Below are 18,725 nucleotides of genomic sequence, written 5' to 3'. Positions count from 1 at the left end.
CTGACGGTACATTCAAAGTTCTTGGGACGTTCCAAGATCCTACTTTCTTATCTTTGACCTCGTGCTCGTAGCTGGATCTGTTGCAGTTGAATCCATTATTTGCTATACTTTTACCTTTCTTGATAGTTGTAGAAACTTCGGTAGGCTATCTTACTAGGCTTGCGCTACCTGCACCATGTTGAAGGGCTGCCTCCTCGATCGTTTACACCGTGAAAATCGGAAGAATGCAGTGGGCCGACCCTGTAGCCAAGATTCCGAAAATTTTGACAAGCTTCTTTAATAATATATTTCACTATACCAAACCAAATGGAGTGCAATTACGGATATGGCCAAACCAAATGAGTATAAATGCCTCGACCTTCTGGGCCTCGTATCAACATAAGTAAGCGAGAAAGTGAAAACCGTTTTTCACGGTACACTTCTTTGCTTCTCATTACCAAATAAAACGTGAAAAAAATGATAGAATTCGGAGGCCCACGTTTCAATTTATCAATAAAATTATAATCTCCGATTTGTGCGGAACCATGGAACGTGCTCCAACAATGGCAGCGCTTTGGTGTTCCCTTATTCATCGTTTGTGCTTCATTGTTTACCGTCTGAAAAGCTTCATGTTCAATTCATATAGCTTCCGAGGTGGTCGACTCGAAACTAACGAATCGGAATGAACACCGCACCGGTGGTAGGCACGAAGAAAGCTTCCTACACTGGGCTCTTTCTTGCCCCAGTCAACAGCGAGCGCGCGGCCGCGAAATTCAAAAGAGAAAGAGCACGATCGCGCGAGCCCCACCGAAGGAAGGTACGTAGCCGAACCTTGGGGCTTTGTTTACATCTGCATTGCCAAGCCCGTTTATTGTGCTCCGTCCGGCGCCAACGTCAACATCTCGTGTACCGCCGCGTTAGTCGCCGCTTTTCCTGGGGGACCCGGTGCCGGTGCATCTCTTCCACGTGTATTGTTTTCACAGCTGCTCTGCTTAGGAGTGTTTTTTTTTTGGTTTTGCTCATCCGACGGGCCGCGTGTTTTGGTTGGACGGTTGTTCTACGCTGGCGTCTACCTTCTTTCTCCACGCGACAAGCTAATCGTTTTGGAAGTGTGTTTTTGTACTTCGCTCACCTTTCGCGCCCATCTCGCGATCACACGCGATTACGATCGTGATCTGGGCTTCGAATGTTGCAGTAATTTTTCTTCTTTCCCGCTCAACATTAATTGTTTAATTATGTACGCGACGGATGTGAACTTTCGGATGTCGAGGGTACCGAGCGATGCTAACAGGCCGTGTTGTTGCTATCATTACAGCATTGTGTGATAGTGAAGTTGCGTGACGTTGTGGTACAGTGAATAAAGGCGTCTATTATCTTCTAACCAATGTACTAGTGAATGGAAAAGCTGTCGGTGCATGGATAGAAATGTGACGTGATTCTTCTGATTCGGAAGAAAATCCATCTGAATTATATAAAGTGAAACAGATTTCAGTACCTTGATATGATGTATGCTATGTTGTTATGAAAAGAGAAAACATGGTGAGATGCGGTGATTATTATTAACCGAAATTCGGTGTGACGAATTTTGATTTTATCAGTGCTGCTATTGAAGGAGTTTTGCTGGGTGTCAAGCTGCTTCAGTTAAAAATCAAATATATCAATTGCTGAATGTATTTGGAAGGAATCAGAATTTCGACGTTAAGTGGATCGAGTGAACGAAGTAGTGCGGCTGCTGGATTCTGGCATGGCATAAAACTTGCTAACCGAAAAAGTTGTTGTGGCCAATGAAAGCGAAATCGAGTTAGGAGTGATAAAGTCAAGCAAGTGGAAGCTGCTCATCATTTATGGGTATAACGGATCATTGAAGCTATTGTTTGGCATTCGACATCGTCGTAATCTTTAACGGTGAGTCTCACGATTTATTTTGGCATAACTGGTTTGGAGCTCAATAGAAAGTGCGATTTTGTGTTGTTTTCTGCGTTTGTAAGCAACGATGAATATTTGGATTATGTTGAAACATGTTATGGTTCTAGAGATAGAAGCTTTTTGAACTGTGAAATATCCTTAAATTAAGACGAAGAATTGTTCAGTTTGCCGTTTAGCATTTACATTTTAAATACAAATGGTATCAATTCTTTTTCCACATTTTCTGCAAAAGGTTATTGATCCTGCATTTGAACTCATGTGCTAATTATGATCACGCTTTGAAACAAAGAAATTGAGAGTAAATTGTTATTTTTTTTCTCAGCATGTTAACAAAATGAAACGAAAATAATTAAGCGTGACTAAACTATTAGTAAAGACGGCTTTTGCATGAATAGATATTCTAATGCTCGTGCTTGTTACTCGTCGAGCAGACTTTCAAAGCCTTGTTAGCAGATAGTGGAAAAGAAAATAATAAAAAGCCTCATTTGTAAAACAAGTTAGTGAGATTACAGATTACAGATGATGATATTTTTTAAAAGAAAGTAACCTAAAAGTTACGAATTAGATACGCCTAATTTTCAGCATCATTTGTCATCTTCTCCTTAAGTGGTTATACTGCTCGTCTATCCCTAACCAGACAACATCCAACACGTTGTATTTTGACGAGAAAATTACTCTCTGACAGTTTTAGTATAATTGAATGTAAGACCAGGGTATGTATATCCGAATAGAAAATTAGAGCAGTGATTATTAAAATTAAGCCAAACGTTACACGATCATCTAATGTTTAAAAAAAAAATGACTTCTGGGAAATGTGTCGATAGATTAATCTAAAGCCGCAAAATAACGATTTCAACACTGGAAGCGGGCAGTACATTGAACCTTCATATTTTTCTTGAAAGACATGATTCATTTGACGTTGGATAACGTCTTACCCGAAGGTACTGTGCAGAGATGCCAGATTTGAAGACATGTCTTCAATTTGAAGACATTTGAATTTCTGTGAAGACATTTATTTCGTGCAGAGATTTTGAAGACTTTTCAAAATATTTGAAAACTTATCTACTTATTTGAAGACACTTGAAGACAATCAATAAGCCAGCGAATAGAAAATACAATTTCACTACTTACTCATAAGCTTATAAATTCTGCGACCTCTATGTAAACTAGGTATATAAATATTACAAAAGTTATAATAGTCTTTGTCTCGAGCTTAGAATCTCAAACATAAAATACATTCACACTAGCCGGTTGATAACTGCAACGCATTTTAAACCTCATACACACTTAACTTTGAGCTGTGCGCTGGTCCCGATGGTAGCATTCGTTTGAATTTTTCTTGGCGGCGCACAGAAGAGTAACTAGAACAAATTCGTGGACAAAACCCAAAAAAAAAAATTTCAACTTTTATACATTCTTATATTTTTTTTAGATACTTAGAAACATTCTGCATGCTATGGCTATCTCAGAAGTGACCCAAAATTTTGTAAAAAAATATAATTAGTGCTCAAAAATGAGATATTGAATTGGATTTTATTTACTTTATTTGTGGAGTATTTGGATAATCTGATTCTCACACAACATAAATGTTATCAACAAGCTATTATTAGTACACAATGAGTAGATTATAGTAGTATGTCTCCATTTTGTTCATGTTTATGGTCAAATTATAAATTTTATGTTTCAGGTGATGACCACTTGAAAATCACCATTTTTTTCTATTTTTTATGTCTTTCTTCAGAGGAAAAGTTAATCTATACGGCAAGATCCGGCAAAAATAAATCACTTGGGTGTAACTTCAAGACATGGACTAAGCATTCCACGAGAAAACTCGTCCGCAAACGTCCGCAAATTAGATTCTGAGCTATTTGAATAAAATGTGATTTTTCATCATTTTAAAACAAATTTTTACCATTTGCTCAAATTACCACATATAACGAATCCAGAAGAAAAAATACTATATTCATTACATCACCTTGAAGATCAACAAACAATGTGATGTAATTTTGGGATATTCTGGGTCATCTAAACTGTTCTTGAGTTCAGAACTTGCGGATTTTTTGTTGTTACATATATTTTATTTATATTCACAGCATCTCCTGGACCAACCAACCAACCTGGATGAACCAAGACCAACTATCATTGTAATATAGTTATGGGATATTTTAAATCAACCAAGCTGTTCTTGATTTCAGGACTTGAGTTCTACAGCTGCTAAAGTAACCTTTTCTGTCACACTCAATACATCTCTCGGAAGACCAACAAACACCGCAAGACAGCTTTAATATAATTTGAGTTATCCAAACTGCCTTTGAGTTCAAAGCTTGCGATCTACAGTCATGAGTCATGACAGTAGCTTTTTTGTCACTCAAAGCTCCGATATATATCCGATCTAGCGGCGTTTTTTAATTGTAATGAATTTTCATATGTGTATTGACCTTCAAGGCGAATAAAGGAAGTTTGAACGAAAAAAAACTTTATAGTAGCTGTACATCTAAAGTCCTGAACTCAAGTATAGTTTGAACACCCTAGGGCGTCCAAGGGATATGTAAAAGTAGATTGTTTACCGCAGTACCTCTATAGGTACGTTTGAATGATAATCTTATTTTGGATATACTAATGTGCTAATGTACTGAATATTTTCTGTTTTGCGAACTCTGCTATGTTCAGGACGTTCTAGGTTGTTGTAAGGCTTCAAACGCCCATACCTGATATTATTCCCTGATAGGGGAGTTAAGGAGAAAATAGTGTTGGGGCATGGGTTAAAATAAGTTAGATGTTTTTTTCCTATGTAAATGTTAAAAAATCCATTTAAGGATAGATCTTTAACTACGGGTTTCTTGCTACTTTGTGAAATATAGCCATTTTAGAATCGTTCACGTAGCGGCAGCAAGAGATTTTGATTTTACATAAACGCGAGGTTTTATTTGAAAACATATGTATTTTAAGGTTTTTATCTGGTTTTACACTGTTAGGTGGATAGATTTAGCCAAAAAATTGCATTTTCCTGCATAATTGGCAATTATTACTTTATGCTAGGAATATCAGGCCCAAATAACCGCAAAAAATAGTTTTGGCCAAGAATTGGCTTATTTACTCCTATGTGCGGCGTCTTTAAAAAGGTATTTCGATCATTTCGGAACGCAATGACCTATCTAATTTGCGGCAAACATTGACTGAATTTTTCTATGACTAGATTTAATCTATTCAACCGTTGAGCTAGAACCAGAACTCTTTGAATTTCCCGTGGATTTTTAAAAGACTTTTCAGTGAAAATTAAAATCGTGAATTTTATAAGGAGAATTTCCGATGAGGAATTTCGTGTCTAAATTTAGGAGAATTGAAATTGAAAATTCAGTTAAAATTATCGTGGAAATTTATAATAATTTCCGTTAAGAAAAAATAAAGGAAACACTCCAAATATTAAACGGGAAATTCTACTAAGCCCCCACAAAAAAAAATCCATTTTGATTTCCACAAGGGATTTGTCTCAATTAATTCCCATAGAAAATTCTTACGAATGTCGACAAGAAATTGAAATTGTCTTGGTGCTAAATAGATATTTCTCAGATATCCCATAGTAAATTACTACAGGAAAATGTTCTTAAAAGAAATCCGGAGGAAACTTATTACACACCTTCGCTAAATTCTTCCTTAAATTCCTTTGGTAATTCTTCAAGAAATACCTTTGGACATTCTTCCAGTATTTTATCTGAGAATTCCTTTATGAATTCCTCCAAAAAATCGTTCTAGGATTTTTTTTTCTGAAATTCCTCCCAAATTTCCTACACGAATTTGTCCGGAAGTTTCAGGAATTTCTCCAAAAAATCCTCCAGGAATACCTTTGGAATTTCTTCTAGGAGCTCCTCTGTAAGGTCGTCCGAGAATTCCAGCGAAAGAACATCCAAGATTTCCTTCGGAAGATCCTCCTGAACTACTCCGGTAGCTCCTCCACGAATTCCTCCAGCATTTCTTTCAGGAATTCCTCCGAAAGTTCTTCCAGAAATTCTTCCGAAAGTTCCCCCAGAATTTTCAAAAATTCCCGCTTAAGCTCCTCCAGTGATCTCTACGAAAGTTTCCACATAAATTCCCTTGGAAGTTTCTCCAGGAATTCCACTGGAAGACTTTCCAAGAATGTTGCCGAAAGATTCTCCAAGATGCCTCTGGAAGTATACTACGGAATTACTCTGGTATTTCTTCCAGGGTTTCTTTCGGAAATTTCTGCAGCTATATCGCAAGAAGCTCCTCCAAGAATTCATCCAGAACTACTTCCAAGAATTCATCCGGAAGTTTCTTTAGAAATTTCTTCAGGAATTCCACCGGATATTGCTTCAGTAATTCCTCAGGAATATCGTTCAGAAATTTCTCCTGAAAATCCCTCCGGAATTCATCCCGAATTATTATTATTATCATCAGTATTAAATCCAGGGGAAACTCGTTATACATTATCTCGTGAAAATTTTATAGAATATTCTCTTGAATTCCATCAATTTGAATGTTTAAAAAATAAACATTATTCCACATCAATAAAGCAAGGACATGATTGAATTTACAAGCCTATTGGATTTTGATATTTCTCGCTAATAATCATAATTTTTATATTGAATACATTTGAAGACATATTTAAACGACTGTGAAGACATTTGAAAATATTCTCTGGCATCCCTGGTACTGTGTGTCAAATCAAAATCTAAAACAGAGGGTTGTCTCGAAAACATGTTAGATTTTGAACGTTAATAGCACCTTTATCTTTCGATGGATTTTATAGATTTATATACCGATCGACTCGGAAACTCTCCAGCAATTTGGCCATTTTACTGAAACTTTTGATTATTCATCATAAAATTTCAATTCTTATCATACCCAGTTACCGGCCTTTTGGCCCTTCATTTTCGCAGGGCATAGAAATACCCCTGTTTCTCCATCTGACTCCCAACGACTTTTCAGAGGAGTTGGACATATCAGCTGGCGAATTGACGGCCTATATCAAATCATTGGAAATCACGAAGGCCATAGCCTTCGAAATCTGTTTGAATCTCGAACTCAAACACATGAGAGCTCCATTCTTCGAGCACATTTTGTTGGTATTTGATCAGTGTCTCCGTCCTGGAAGTCAGAAGGACGCTTCCTCTCCAAAAAGTTATCGTCCCATCAACCTTCTCTCAGGGTTATCCAAGCTATTCGAAAAGACAATTTACAGCCGGCTACTTGAGTCTACCGAACATCACAACATCTTGCTCGAGAAACAGTTTGGTTTCCGGTCGATCCACCGTGCAACAAATGACCCGAGTCGCCAACGTCCTCAAACGGAACAAGCCTGTCTCTGACGCTTCCGCCATGGTCTTACTCGATGTCGAGAAGGCGCTTGACAATATATGGCATGATGACCTGGTGTACAAACTACAATGCAGCAAACTTTCCAGCTACCTGGTGAAAATCATCAACAATTACCTGTCGGCAAGGACATTCCGGCTTTCAATCAGCGGAGCGAGCTCCAATGCGTACAACGCAGGCGTCCTTCAAGGCAGTATCCTCGGGCCCCTGCTGTTCAACTTGTTCACCGCCGAGATGCTAAAACCTCCCGAAGGCGGAATTCTGTCTCTGTTTCCAAATGACACCTTCATCATCTACAAAGGTAGAGAAATCAGAGCGCCTGTGACATAACTCCAACGAGGCCTGGATGCTCTGACAGAGTACCTCACCAGCTGGAAGATCTGTATCAACGCGGCGAAGACCCAGGTCATCATTTTCCCCACTCAAAATCTTCTAAACATGTTCCGCCTGAGGACTGTAAAATCATCCCCAATGACACGACTGTGGAATATGTCTATGAGGCTAACTACCTTGGCTTGACCTCGATAGGAAGCTTATTTTCCGGCAGCAGGTTGACCGAACGGTGACGAAGTGTAACGTTTTGTTGAAACTACTGTACCCTTTGATCAACCTTGCTTCATAGATAATTGATTGAAGAGTAAAAAAAACTTAACAAAACAGATAAAAAAACAGTATAAAATTATCAAATAATCAAGAACAACAGCATTATACGTTCTACATGTAGCAGTACTCGTTTAAAAATTAAAAAAAAAACATGATTTCACTTACGGAGGAGATATTTAGAAAACAATTAAAAAAATGATCAATGTTCCCCTGGATTACGGTACTTCAATAACATGATGATATGATTGAACTAAAATTAGGAATCTGTTTGCTGTAAAATAACTTCAGATAGATTGTTTCCCACATGTGGAATCATAGAGTGATGTAACATCACTATTTTATAGGGGGAAGAACCGTTTGGTCGATTACCGTTCCACTAGGCCGAAAGTTGTTCGGCTGAAAATACCATTTGGACGAACAGACCATTAGACCAAAAAGGTCATATAACCAAATAGGTCATTTGGCCGAATAAGTAGTTTTGCGCACCTCACTTCTCATTGGGAAAATAAGAAATAAGAAGTGAGAAGCGATGAGTGAGAAGAGAGGCGTCTCCCAGTGAGGAGTGATAAATAATAAATGCAGAGTGAGTAGTTTCATGTTATACTTCTCACTGTGGAAAGTGAGTAGTGAAAAGTGAGTAGTGGGACGTCCAACTTCTCACTTCGCACTAGAGCTGTGCGCCGCCACGGCCACCGTCGTTTCTAATGCGCCACTGCAACTTACCGCTGGGGGTAGTTTTGGGAGTAAAACCTCCTCCCGCAATTTGTTAGCTTGGGCTTGATTGACTGCTCGTAGTTGCTACTCCATTATGACCAGATCAGCTGTTCCCGCACGGAGAACCAACAGATGCTTGCTTGGGACTAGCACGCATCTTCAATGTACAAGTACTGGCTCATTTGTTAGGTCATACTGGCGCCTGCCACGTCAGAATGCAAGTCAATGTAGGGAAGGGGTAGGAAATGATGATGTAATCACTCGCCCACTGCAAGCCGAATATACCTCTGCACTTGCCACGAGTTCATGCGGAATTTGTGCGAATTTTTGGGTTAGGCTCGAGAGGCAGAAATCCTTCGTGGTTAACAAGCTGCCAATGTGATAGATAGGAGAAAGCAACTGATGGAATTTCTAATTGGATGTAGGAAACGAGTTTTATAGCTCATTTCCAATTCTAGCAGGTTACTGTTAGAATACTCAAGTTGAAGGTACATGAATAGAAACGGAAACGGTATGGAAGTCCATTTCCAGTTTTAGCGATTGCTAGAACACGAGAAATATAGAGAAAGATACAAAGGAGGAGAATTGAACGTACCTGGGATTGAACCCACGACCTCCTGCGTATGAGGCAGAACCAGTAGCCATATGACTACCAAGCCCGCTCATCCTGCTCCCGAAATTTGTTAGAAAAAAGTCCGTTCCAACCCTTATACATTTGATTAATTTCGGCTGCGCCGCTGAAAAGAACATGTACGTACACACAAACTTCTTTTTATGTCACTTTGTTGTTCGGATGCAGAAAGATTTTTTAGTAAAATTACTTTCTAATGATCGACTGTTTATTGTTATTTTAACTTAAAACGGCTACGCAGTTTTTAAGGATCAAAACAAGATTTATTGTCGAAACGTTGGACAAATATAAATATTGTTTTAATCCTTAAAGACTGCGTAGCCGTCTTAAGTTAAAGTAAAAATACTTGTTTTTCATTAAATTGATCTTCGAATTCTTTGATGTATCCTAAAGGAAAGTGCTGCGTACCATCTATGGTGGCGTGCTGTTGGCGGACGGTACCTGGAGGAGGCGAATGAACCACGAGTTACATGAGCTGCTGGGAGAACCATCCATCGTTCACACCGCGAAAATCAGAAGACTGTGGTGGGCCGGGCACGTAGCCAGAATGTCGGACAGTATTCTGGTGAAAATGTTCTCGAAAACTATCCGACAGGTACAAGAAGGCGAGGTGCACAGCATGCAAGGTGGATCGATCAGGTGGAGGACGATTTGTGGACCCTCCGCAGACTGCGTGGTTGGCGAAGTGCAGCCATGGACGGAGCTGAATGGAGAAGACTTTTGTGTATTGCACAGGGCACAACATGTGTCAACACATGTATTCTTTTCGGATGAAATTGCCGGTCAAGATTCTGATCTACAACCAGGAAAACGGAAATTAATTGAAGACACAAGCGAGAGTCGCAAACGAGTTAAAACTCTTCAAAATATTCTATTGGAAGATTTACCAACTCCTCCATCGGACGTCGCTGCCCACGTAACAAACACATCATCGACGCCATCGGATATTGCTACTACATCTACAGACTATTCTGCTCCGGTTATGCAGCCTGTGCCGGCCTCCAACTCTTTTCCCACAGGTAATTGTCTCGATGGTATATGTCCTGCCGAAGCAGGCATTGGTACTACACAACTGATTAGCCTTCCATCCAACCAGTGTCTGAATGCTCATCCAACTTCATATGCTGCTGTACTCGATGAAACAAGCAATATGCCCTCTCGCCCTGCCCCAACATCCGCGCTGGTCTACACTGTCTCGGAAGCTCGATCTGTGCCGGCGCCCAGCATTGTTGTCACAGGTAACTACCAAGAACGTATATGTCCTGCCGGAGCAGGCTATGGTGCTACACAAATGACGAGTTTTCCGTTTAATCCCAGCATCAATCCCGCTGCACCCCTCGGTGTCTCTGGAATCATAACTTCTGGGACCAAAGCTACAACACAAGATTATTCTGCTCCAGTCACACAGGCGGCGTCCAATGCATTTGTTCCCTCTACAAATGACAGATGTCCTCAGTCTGATGGAACATTCACTTCAATATCTTCATTTGAACGCCCTACGTCTGGCATACATACTGTGTCAGCGCCCAACTCATTTATCACAGGTAAATACCAAGAACGTATATGTCCTGCCGAAGCAGGTTATGGTACTACACAACTGATAAGTTTTCCATCGAATCCCAAACCCGATGCTCAACCCGTAACAAAGGCTGGTCCCGCTGATGTCTTGAACAATAGAGCTGTTCCGTCAAGCATCATTTCCAACTATACGGTGTTAGGCCCTCCACCAACAGCAACCCAACAAGTTGTGCATCGTCCGTGCTTGATGAATCCTAGCACCATTTCGAACCCGTACTGGTATGTGTCGCAGCCACTAGCGGGTCAATTGCCATCCACCCTCCCGAACGGCCAACAGATCAGACACCAGTTAGCACCTCCAGTGCTGCGGCCACCACAAGCTCCAACAATGAAGCAGTTCTACATCAAGCCTTTTGACCCCTCTACATCGACTGCAGATGTCTGCAGTTATATTCAATATCGTACCGGCTGGAACAGTGACCAGTTTTCTTGCCATAGTCTATCCTCAAACTCCAGCTCAACAGATCGCCCGAAGAGTTTCACGTCATTCAGAGTTGCGATCAGAGACGAATCTTCTTTCACTAGTTGTATTTCAAGTCAATCCTTTTGGCCCGACTTTGTCAAAGTCATGCCGTTCAAGCTGAGGCGCCGTAATTAGCAATTAACTGCGTCTGCCATTTCACGCCATGTCAACGACATCACATCGTCTCCGCAGATGAATAACAGCAAAGCTTCTAAAAGCCAGATTCTAGTTATTACCAGAATATTGGTGGAATGAATACCACTATAGCAGATTACTCCTTGGCATGTAACGACTGCAATTTTGATATTGTTGCACTGGCTGAAACGTGGCTCAACGATAATACAATCTCTCAACAAATTTTTGGACCACACTATTCTGTGCATCGCTGTGATCGTTCCAGTTCAAATAGCATTAAACGGACTGGAGGAGGAGTATTATTAGCTGTTAATTCTCGCTTGCAATCTCAATTACTTCTTCCACCATCTGGAGTCTTCGTCGAACAAGTATGGGTTAGTGTGTTATTTCCATCGTGGACGACCTATGTGTGTGTAATGTATATACCACCGGACCGTACCAACGATGCAGAACTATTCGAGGCTCATCTAGATTCGTTAACATGGATTTTAGATAAAATGAAAGCCAATGACCATATCATAATTCTGGGCGACTTCAACTTTTCTTCCATTGAATGGATGCGAAATCATTCTGGATTTTTGCATCCCAATTCAAGCCAATCGCTCGTCAGTGATCTACACTTCAAACTACTCGATGCTTACAGCGTTGCTGGACTTGTTCAAATTAACGGAGTAGTCAACCAAAACAATCGTTCACTTGATCTTACTTTCGTAAGCAGTGAACTTCTTCACTTATGTGATCTCACTGAAGCACCGGCTCCTCTAGTTAAAGACGTTAGGCATCACCCTCCCTTGCTGATGACTCTGCCGTTTCCAGATAATCATGGTGGTGGAATAGAAATTTCGCAGTTTTCCTACAACTACAAAAAAGGCAACTACAGATCGTTGAACCAGTTTCTACGCGAAATTGAATGAAACACGCTACTGCAGGACTGTGATATTAACGAAGCAACAACTCTACTTTCCAACATCTTGCTCTACGCAGTTGATCAGTACGTTCCCAAAACCACCGTTAAAACGCCAAAATATCCTGAATGGTCCACCCCCTTGCTGAAGAAACTAAAATCAAAAAAGCGAACCGCGTTGAAACGTTATTGTAAGGAGCGTACCGCTATTAGAAAACAACAGTACATTTCCATTAATAATGGTTATAAACGGCTTAATCAGCATTTATACCTTAGCCATCAACGCGAAATTCAGTGTAGCCTGAAATCAGATCCTCAAAGATTTTGGAAATATGTTAACAAGCTACGGAAAGATTCAAGCTTCCCTCACGGTAACCAAGGATAAAACGGAAGCCTCATCAATCGGAGATGTGGTTGATCTTTTCGCGATCAATTCAATGGAGTATTTGTAAAGGAATCCATTTCAGACGCCAACATTTGCGCGGCCGCTTCAAAAGTTCCCTTATTACTGGACACTGGACCTTTTCCCTCAATTACCACTCAACAAATTGAAATGGCCTGCAAAAAATTGAAATCATCCAAAAACCCAGGCCCAGACGGCATTTCGTCATTGGTTTTAAAAAAATGTGTGACATCTATCGCTCAGCCACTGGCCAGGATTATGAATCTGTCACTATCAAGTGGTATTTTTCCAGTCTGTTGGAAAAAATCCTTTGTATTTCCTGTCTTTAAAAAAGGCGATAGGCGATTGGTTTCCAACTACCGTGGAATCGCGTCTTTGTGTGCAACTTCTAAGTTATTTGAGTTACTTGTTCTCGACGTCATGACGCACCATTGCTCCAGTTATATTTCGGAACATCAACACGGGTTCACATCAAAACGGTCAACTTCAACCAATCTGGTTCTCTACACAAGCTCAATAATCCAAGAAATGGAGCGAGGTAGCCAAACCGACGCAATCTACACGGATTTCTCAGCTGCCTTTGATAAAATAAACCATAAAATCGCAGTAGCTAAACTCTCCCGCCTAGGATTCAATGGCAGCTTTCTAGAATGGATTGAGTCATACTTGACTGGCCGGACAATGCAGGTTAAGCTCGGTGACTACACATCATCTTCTTTCGATGTCACATCTGGGGTCCCTCAGGGCAGTCACCTGGGACCGCTTATTTTTCTGCTGTACCTCAGCGATGCACACTTCGCATTAAGCTGTCACAGATTATCTTTTGCTGACGACTTCAAGCTGTATTATACCGTAAACCAGGATTGTGACATCACCTTTCTACAAAATCAGCTCAACATCTTCGCCAAATGGTGTGAAATTAATAGAATTATTCTAAATCCTGCCAAATGCTCGGTGATAACATTTTCGCGGAAGCATAATCCAATTTGTCATGAATACACTTAACAAGGAGTCGCTCTTCAACGTGCCAGCGTAATTAAGGACCTTGGCGTCATTTTAGACTCCAAAATGTCCTTCAAGGATCATATATCTTATGTAGTAGCGAAGGCATCGTCACAGCTTGGGCTATTATTTCGAGTGACCAAACAATTCAAAGATGTGTATTGTCTCAAGGCTTTATATTGTTCGCTGGTACGTTCTATCCTCGAGTATGGATCATCCGTTTGGGCCCCTTTCTACCAGTATGGAATTCAACGAATAGAGGCAGTGCAGAAAAGTTCGTTCGGTTTGCTTTGAGGCATCTGCCTTGGAATGATCCTCTAAATCTTCCTAGATATGAAGATAGGTGCAGACTGATTGAACTGGATCTCTTGAGAATTCGTCGTGATGCTTCCAAGGCAACATTTATCGCCGATCTTCTTACCTTCCACATTGACTGTCCTGGCATACTTAGACTGCTGAACATCCGCATCAGAAGCCGTAATCTTCGCACCAACACATTTCTACATGTTCCAGTAACCAGGACCAACTACGGATATAACGCGCCACTAATTAGTATGTGTCGTCTATTTAATAATTGTTTTTGTGCATTTGACTTTAGCCTGTCTAGGACGACTATAAGAAAACATATTTTAAGATTTTTAACATGTTAGCATCAGTGTTTGTTTAACTCATGTCTGTAGGGTTGAAATGTGTACCTGTTGACGATAGAATTATGAATAAATCCAAATTAGGGCACTTCGGTCTTTGTCTGGTAATAAAAAAATCCTACATAACACATAGCAGTCCAAGGACCCAAATTTAATTAGTTAATTGAATATGTTATCGCCAGGTTCGTTTCAATAATTTTCTGGATTTTAGGCTTTCAGATCTCCACGCGTAAACTTATATCTTAGGTCTATATATCAATATTCTTAGCGATACAAGAATCAAATTGACATACATTCAACATGTTTTCCATTACAGGAATTTTCAGAATTCCGCGACCTCAAGATCTATACGGGTAATGAAAGATCTTCTAGCTCCTTTTTTAAATAAAACATGCTCTGTGAAAAACATGCCTTCTGAAAATGAACATACTGTTGGTTGGATTGTACGACAATTCCCCGAAAACCAATTCCCCGAATGCAATTTCCCCGAATGTAATTTCCCCGAATGTAACAATTCCCCGAATGCAATTTCCCCGAATGTAACAATTCCCCGAATGTAACATTTCCCCGAATGGAACAATTCCCCGAAAATAAAATACCTCTTGTAAACACATCTTCGCAATCGACTGTATGCGTCCGAAAAAAGCAGCGTTCAAAGATACATTCAAGAGTTAGATTATCAGCTGAATAGCCTTTGGTAGTATTTGTAGTTCTTGATCCTCCAAGATGTGTTGTTGAATTATAAAGATATCAGAATACAGTGTTTTCTAAGGAGGCAATGGTGGATGTAAATCCTTGTAAACAAAAATAATGCGTTTGCCCGGAAAGAGGCAATGGTGAATGTGATTCCTTCTTTAAAAAGCATGCATCTGCTCGGAATAGTGCAATGGTAAATGTGTCCCTTCTTCAGTGGATGTTTCACCAGATATTGAATGTTATTATTCGTTCTTTAATAACATGTATCAGCCCTGAATATGATAATGAGGGATGTGATGCATTCTTTAAAAGAAGGCATTTTTACAAAGTAAGGAAATGGTAGATGTGGTCCTATAAAAATAGGCGTTAGCTCGAACTAATGCAAAGATTTTTTTATTATTCTTTATTACCGAAACTTTCAGCCCGAGGATGGCTCGTCTCGAAATACAAAGATGAATTGATAATGAGAATAAGAACTAATCTGATCTCTTATTTTAATGCAGGCGAATTTGGCCAGCATAATGAAAAAAAATAAGATCCCTTATTACGCAATATGTATTGAATGTATTATATTAACCCGAAAAACGTTTTCCCGAATTCATTTTCTCAATATAGCATTTGGCGACTGTAACTTTCGCAGTGTGATTTTCGATGGATTCTACCTTTTTCTTTTTAATGCTCTTAGGAAGAATGCCGTTTTTTAGAATGTTATATTAAACGAATTAGCAATTTCTCAGATAAGTGTGGTGTAATGTAACAGCAGTTTTGAAACATATAATTGCTTCATATCAATCATTTATTATACCTGGCAAACGTGCTACACACCAAATTTATTTATCGTCGTCCAGCAAACTGAATTGCTGGAATTGCTTCAGTAAATTTCCTGTTACTGAAACTTCAGCTAAGTTGGTTTTGTTAGCTGAAAATCCAGCAATTCATTGACATTGCTGAACATCCAGCAATGTATCTGTCAAACACTTATATTTTTATTCGTTCATTTCATTTGCCATGTTGCGACAGACGATGAAAGCCAAGGCAAAAGCTGAACCGAGGAATAAATTGGTTTTGGAGATGACAACAGCAGTTTGTAAGCAGTTTGCAGCTTACATATTTATTCAAGATTTCTTGAATGTTCATGTTTTTAGCATATTTTTAAATAAAACTATTGACAAACACAAACCAAAGATTTTGCTGAAAACCAGTAAAATTTTGGCCGCGGTCAAATTGCTGAAAACCAGCAATAGTTCTGTAAAAATGCATTGCTGTCTTGATTGCTGTAAATACAGCAACATATTTTGCTGAATTTATTGCTGGTTGAACAGCACAAAAAAAATCAGCAAAAAATGCTGGTTTCCAGCGAAAAAAAATTAGTGTGTACTTGCTTAGTAAATGAATTATCCCCCCATTTTTCGCTTTATTGCTGACAGAATTTCTGTCTCCAAAGGCCTTAATTTGAAGAAGGCATTATCTCCTCCATTCTCAATACACCGGACAGACGCGATCAGTTAAAGAAGGCGTTGCTTCATTCTTTCACTTTATTCCAGACAAACGAGTTTATTTAAAGAGGGGGCTGTCTATCTTCTTTGCCTTATACCGGGCAAATGTGTTCATTTGAGGAAGACATTATCACTTTCTTTCCCCTAATACCGGGCGATGCTATCATCTAAAGAAGGAATTATCTCCTACCGTCGTCTTATACCGGACAGACGCGTTCATTTTAAGAAGACATTCCCTTGGCTTTAAACCGGGCAGATGCGTTCATCATACCGAGCAAACTTATTAATTTAAAGAAAGCATTATCTCCTCACTTCGTCTTATACAGATCAAATGCGTTTATTTGAAGAAAGCATTGCCTTCTTTCAGCGCATTGTCTTCATCTTCAATGGCTTTACATTCTATCTGAAACATGGGCGGTTTTTTAACTTAGTGTTCTATTATAATTGCCACAGTTATCGAAAGCTTTCCGGTACCCGCCAGTTGCATGAATATCTTGTGTAGCAAGTACAATAGTTACACTGTGCACAAGGCGCCGAAAATGCTTCCCACCCTGAAGCATCTTAGGCTGCACCGAGAATCGAACTCCCAAGCTCCGGATCGGCAATCATAGGCCTTTGCTCGCATGACTTACTTAATACCCATCGCCTTGTGCCGCACTAAAAAAGAAGGGAGATGCATTCGGGGAATTGTTACATTCGGGGAAATGTTACATTCGGGGAATTGTTATTCGGGGAAATTGCATTCGGGGAAATTGCATTCGGGGAATTGTTATTCGGGGAATTGTCGTACAATCGTTGGTTGTGTTTTGGATCAAATAGCATTTGACTTCTAGTTTAAGGGTTAAGTCAGAGGAAAAGCGAAAGCGCGATGCGACGCGACAGTGCAATTTGACAGTTCATTTTTGATAATATAATAGCCCTGTTTGTCTGTCCGGTGACTAGCCAACCAGACGCAGCACGCGGGGAAATTCTCACAAAAAATAAAATATTTGACACTTCAATTCTTTTTGCCTTTCTCGTACAACAAAGTTGTACCGAAAGGCCATCATTTCACTCCGAAAACGAGCTTTTTATAGAAGCCTCGGAGACACACAGTGTTATATACCAATCGACTAAGCTTGAAGAGCTGAGCAAATGTCTGTCTGTCCGTGTGTATGTATGTGTGTATGTGTGTGTATGTGTTTGCACAAAATCTAAGAAAAACATTAGACAACTTTTCATATAGTAATCCTCAACCGATTTTCTCACAACAAATACAACAGAGGATAAAGCCTAGTTGAATTTTATAACGATCGACCGTTGCGTTTAAAAGTTATAAGGAAAATGGTATATCGAACCATATCAACGCCATATAAGGTTGGTGTCTTGGCTAAATGCGAGAAAGGCAGTATCAGTCGATTTTTTTTAATATCAGATGCAGAAAACAAAACCGGTGACAACCAGACACAGCATTTGATGAAAAAAATCTCAGACAACAGACGTTAAAAATTTTGATTTTTTCAAATACATTTTTTAACACACACCGTTTACAATGAAAAAAAAAACACTTGCCACGGGCGCTACGGCGTCCAAAAATAAACTAGTTACTGATAATTGTTATTGTTTTACGTGGGTCGCGTTGTGTCGCATCGCACGTCGCGTTTACTCTGGTGGGCACCTAAGGGTTATCCAATTTGGATATAGGGATCACATAGAGCACGAAACATTTTTGGAAAGAAGGAAATTCTCGGGAGACCTGGAGTAACATAGTTTTTGAGGGCATATTTAATTTAGTTCTATGGAATACAAATCGCATTATCCATTTTAAAAACGAGATAACAGCCGTTTGGATACGCGTGCAGACCTGCATGCCTAAACTCCAGGGAATTCTTGGATGAACTGTAATGGAAAAGTTGTTGAACTCTCATCCAGTTCAATTCTATGAACCACAGTCATCATACACGAATAAAAAAAGCAAGCAGGTCTCAAGGAGCTCAAGGCTTAGACTTCAGGCAATTTTTGTATTAACTGGGATGCATTTTTTTTAAATCAGTAGAAATATAGTCTTTTCGAATTATTATAAAAGTTGAGAAACGATCCGTTGCGCTTAATATTTTACTTGCTCTAGAGAAGCTAAGAAAATGAAATATTCTGGATCATTGTATTTGAACGACGTGGGACACAAAGTCAGGCAGAAAATAATTCTTAATTGCTTAATCGAACTTAATACATAAG

The 18,725-nt window shown here is 39.6% G+C and overlaps 1 protein-coding gene across 1 annotated transcript in view; it reads left to right on the top strand.

Moving 5' to 3' along the window:
• Positions 1–871: 871 nt before the first annotated feature.
• The window catches only part of LOC134205563 (uncharacterized), a 624,943-nt gene continuing 607,089 nt past the window's right edge, over positions 872–18,725 (top strand). The window contains exon 1 of the mRNA XM_062680895.1: positions 872–1,884. The gene's annotated coding sequence lies outside the window, so the exon portion shown is untranslated. The remainder of the gene's footprint in view (positions 1,885–18,725) is intronic.

Source organism: Armigeres subalbatus, chromosome 1, assembly GCF_024139115.2.
Source record: "Armigeres subalbatus isolate Guangzhou_Male chromosome 1, GZ_Asu_2, whole genome shotgun sequence".
Classification (NCBI taxonomy): Eukaryota; Metazoa; Arthropoda; class Insecta; order Diptera; family Culicidae; genus Armigeres; species Armigeres subalbatus.
This window is presented reverse-complemented; position numbering and strand designations above follow the sequence as displayed.